A 5,000-nucleotide genomic window follows, 5' to 3' on the forward strand; every position below is an offset into this window, starting at 1 on the left:
ACCAATCAACGGACAGAGGTCATGCGTCATGGGGGGGATCTAGCAAGGCCATGGGGAAGGTCATGGAGGACCTTGGAAGCAAGCGCAAGACGAGAGCGAATCGAACAAGGGGCCTTGTGCCCATGGTCTTCGCAAGACTGCGTCCAAGGCGCCCGAAAGCCCAAGGGAACCCAAACCCGGCCGACACTTGCAATCGCACATGCTCTCTGCAACACACCATCAATGCCGCCCAACGGGGCCAGCACGAGCAGTCATCCGCGGTCCCCTGGCCCTGCGCACGTTTGTCTTTGAAACCGAGCATCAATGCCACAGAAAGTGCCGGGGCGCCAGCTGGAGCCATCATCCGCGTTGCCATGGCTCGCTTGGCCTTGGCTTGCCAGTCCCCGACACGAGCAATCGCGCATTTTCTTTGCAACCGACCATCAATGCCGCCCAACGAGGCCAGCACGAGCAGTCATCCGCGGTCCCCTGGCCCTGCGCACGTTTGTCTTTGAAACCGAGCATCAATGCCACAGAAAGTGCCGGGGCGCCAGCTGGAGCCATCATCCGACGTGCCATGGCTTTGGTCCCATGGTCTTCGCAACCGAGCATTCGTGACACCCGACGGGGCCAGGACACCAACCCTTCCGACACGAGCATTCGCGCATGTTCTTTGGCCACACAACGGCGCCAGCACGAGCAAAATCATCAGCGGTGCGGTGGCCTTGCACGGCCTTTTGTCTTTGGAACCAACCATCAGTGCCACGGGAAGTGCCGGAGTCCCGGCATCCGCGGTGCCAAGTCATTGCGCCCTTGGTCTCTGCAGCGGGGCATGCCGGGCACTCCCAACCATTGCAAGCAAGCAAGCAAGCAAGAAAGAAAGTAAGTAAGTAAGTATTACATATAGGGGCGGGACATGCGGGGAGATCTGCGAAACGTGCACTACGGGGCACACGCGTACCTACCGGGGCATACCGACCCCTATTGGGGCACACGTGTGCATATCGGGGCATACCGGGCCTATCAGGGCACACGCGTACATACCGGGGCATACCGAGCCCTACTGGGGCACACGTGCGCATATCGGGGCGTACCAAGCCTATCGGGGCATTCGCATGTATCCCAAGGCATACCGAGTCTATCCGGGCATACGCGTTCATACCGGGGCGTAACGGGCCTATCGGGGCATACTTGGACATATCCGGGCAAAAAATGCCCAAAACTTGCGCAACCTTGGCAACCGTGGTCCATTCCTCTCTATATGCCTAGCCCTGGCAACCGTGGTCCATTCCTCACTATATGCCATGGCCTTGTGCCCATGGTCTTCACAAGACAGCATCCAAGGCGCCTATCCGGGCAAAAACGCCCTAACCCTTCCGACACGAGCATTCGCGCATGTTCTTTGGCCACACAACGGCGCCAGCACGAGCAAAATCATCAGCGGTGCGGTGGCCTTGCACGGCCTTTTGTCTTTGGAACCAACCATCAGTGCCACAGGAAGTGCCGGAGTCCCGGCATCCGCGGTGCCAAGTCATTGCGCCCTTGGTCTCTGCAGCGGGGCATGCCGGGCACTCCCAACCATTGCAAGCAAGCAAGCAAGCAAGCAAGAAAGAAAGTAAGTAAGTAAGTATTACATATAGGGGCGGGACATGCGGGGAGATCTGCGAAACGTGCACTACGGGGCACACGCGTACCTACCGGGGCATACCGACCCCTATTGGGGCACACGTGTGCATATCGGGGCATACCGGGCCTATCAGGGCACACGCGTACATACCGGGGCATACCGAGCCCTACTGGGGCACACGTGCGCATATCGGGGCGTACCAAGCCTATCGGGGCATTCGCATGTATCCCAAGGCATACCGAGTCTATCCGGGCATACGCGTTCATACCGGGGCGTAACGGGCCTATCGGGGCATACTTGGACATATCCGGGCAAAAAATGCCCAAAACTTGCGCAACCTTGGCAACCGTGGTCCATTCCTCTCTATATGCCTAGCCCTGGCAACCGTGGTCCATTCCTCACTATATGCCATGGCCTTGTGCCCATGGTCTTCACAAGACAGCATCCAAGGCGCCTGAAAGGCCAAGGGAGCCCAACCCAGCAATGCCCAGCCAAGGCCAGGCATTCCAGTGCCTACCCGGGCAAAAACGCCCAAAGCATGCCCCATTCCTTAGCCTATCCAGGCAAAAACGCCCGAAACCAGCCCATTCCAGTGCCTATCCGGGCAAAAACGCCCAAAGCATGCCCATTCCTTAGCCTGTCCAGGCAAAAACGCCCAAAAACAGCACATTCCAGTGCCTATCCGGGCAAAAACGCCCTAAACCTGCGCATTCCAGCGCCCCGCAGCATGCCACCCTCCTATAGGGTTTGCGCAACCAACCCGCCTAACCACCAGTGGCAACCAAAGGTGCTGTTAGCGACGACTTCTGAAGACGCAACGAGACGCGACGGGTTTGCGCCCAGACGCGACGAGACGATGCGGGATCTGCGCCCAACCATGCCTACACTCGCCGACTTGTTGCGGGAGCTGCTTGCCCAAGCATGCCTAGCGTGCAAGGCCTGCGTGCCCAAGGTCTGTGTGCAAGGCTAGTGCCCAAGGCTAGTGCGCAAGGCTAGTGCCCAAGGCTAGTGAGCAAGGCCTGGGTGCAAGGCTAGTGTGCAAGGCTTGTATGCAAGGCTAGTGTGCAAGGCTGCTGTGCAAGGCTTGTGGGCAAGGCTGGTGCGCAAGGCTAGTGCCCAAGGGTTGTGCCCAAGGCTAGTGCCCAAGGCTAGTGCCCAAGGCTAGTGCGCAAGGCTCGTGCCCAAGGCTAGTTCGCAAGGCTTGTGTGCAAGGCTAGTGCGATGGGCCAGTGCCCAAGGCTTGTGAGCAAGGCTTGTATGCATGGCTTGTGTGCAAGGCTTGTGTGCATGGCTTGTGCGCAAGGCTTGTGTCCAAGGCTTTTGTGCAAGGCTCGTGCGCAAGGCTAGTGTGCAAGGCTTGTGCGCATTGGCAGGTAGCCCACCACCATGCACGATCCAAATGCCACTCACGCGACAACACGGTGCCAAGCCGGGCATGGTGTGCACTCAAAACTAACCAACGGACAGAGGTCATGCGTCATGGGGGGGATCTAGCAAGGCCATGGGGAAGGTCATGGAGGACCTTGGAAGCAAGCGCAAGACGAGAGCGAATCGAACAAGGGGCCAGGACGGGGCCTTGTGCCCATGGTCTTCGCAAGACAGCGTCCAAGGCGCCCGAAAGCCCAAGGGAACCCAAACCCGGCCGACACTTGCAATCGCACATGCTCTCTGCAACACACCATCAATGCCGCCCAACGGGGCCAGCACGAGCAGTCATCCGCGGTCCCCTGGCCCTGCGCACGTTTGTCTTTGAAACCGAGCATCAATGCCACAGAAAGTGCCGGGGCGCCAACTGGAGCCATCATCCGCGTTGCCATGGCTCGCTTGGCCTTGGCTTGCCAGGCCCCGACACGAGCAATCGCGCATTTTCTTTGCAACCGACCATCAATGCCGCCCAACGGGGCCAGCACGAGCAGTCATCCGCGGTCCCCTGGCCCTGCGCACGTTTGTCTTTGAAACCGAGCATCAATGCCACAGAAAGTGCCGGGGCGCCAGCTGGAGCCATCATCCGCGTTGCCATGGCTCGCTTGGCCTTGGCTTGCCAGTCCCCGACACGAGCAATCGCGCATTTTCTTTGCAACCGACCATCAATGCCGCCCAACGAGGCCAGCACGAGCAGTCATCTGCGGTCCCCTGGCCCTGCGCACGTTTGTCTTTGAAACCGAGCATCAATGCCACAGAAAGTGCCGGGGCGCCAGCTGGAGCCATCATCCGACGTGCCATGGCTTTGGTCCCATGGTCTTCGCAACCGAGCATTCGTGACACCCGACGGGGCCAGGACACCAACCCTTCCGACACGAGCATTCGCGCATGTTCTTTGGCCACACAAAGGCGCCAGCACGAGCAAAATCATCCGCGGTGCGGTGGCCTTGCACGGCCTTTTGTCTTTGGAACCAACCATCAGTGCCACGGGAAGTGCCGGAGTCCCGGCATCCGCGGTGCCAAGTCATTGCGCCCTTGGTCTCTGCAGCGGGGCATGCCGGGCACTCCCAACCATTGCAAGAAAGCAAGCAAGCAAGAAAGAAAGTAAGTAAGTAAGTAAGTATTACATATAGGGGCGGGACATGCGGGGAGATCAGCGAAACGTGCATTACGGGGCACACGCGTACCTACCGGGGCATACCGACCCCTATTGGGGCACACGTGTGCATCTCGGGGCATACCGGGCCTATCGGGGCACACGCGTACATACCGGGGCATACCGAGCCCTACTGGGGCACACGTGCGCATATCGGGGCGTACCAAGCCTATCGGGGCATACGCATGTATCCCAAGGCATACCGAGTCTATCCGGGCATACGCGTTCATACCGGGGCGTAACGGGCCTATCGGGGCATACTTGGACATATCCGGGCAAAAAATGCCCAAAACTTGCGCAACCTTGGCAACCGTGGTCCATTCCTCTCTATATGCCTAGCCTTGGCAACCGTGGTCCATTCCTCACTATATGCCATGGCCTTGTGCCCATGGTCTTCCCAAGACAGCGTCCAAGGCGCCCGGAAGGCCAAGGGAGCCCAACCCAGCGATGCCCTGCTATGGCAAGCCAAGGCCAAGCATTCCGGTGCCTATCCGGGCAAAAATGCGATTCCTCTCTATATGCCTAGCCTTGGCAACCGTGGTCCATTCCTCACCATATGCCATGGCCTTGTGCCCATGGTCTTCCCAAGACAGCGTCCAAGGCGCCCGGAAGGCCAAGGGAGCCCAACCCAGCAATGCCCTGCTTTGGCAAGCCAAGGCCAAGCATTCCGGTGCCTAACCTTGGCAACCGTGGTCCTTTCCTCACCATATGCCATGACGTTGTGCCCATGGTCTTCGCAAGACATCGTCCAAGGCGCCCAAAAGGCCAAGGGAGCCCAACCCAGCAATGCCCTGCTTTGGCAAGCCAAGGCCAAGC

The sequence above is a fragment of the Tasmannia lanceolata genome, unplaced genomic scaffold, assembly GCF_043159265.1.
Source record: "Tasmannia lanceolata isolate RefF3 unplaced genomic scaffold, GAP_Taslan_0.1 ptg000012l, whole genome shotgun sequence".
Lineage (NCBI taxonomy): Eukaryota > Viridiplantae > Streptophyta > Magnoliopsida > Canellales > Winteraceae > Tasmannia > Tasmannia lanceolata.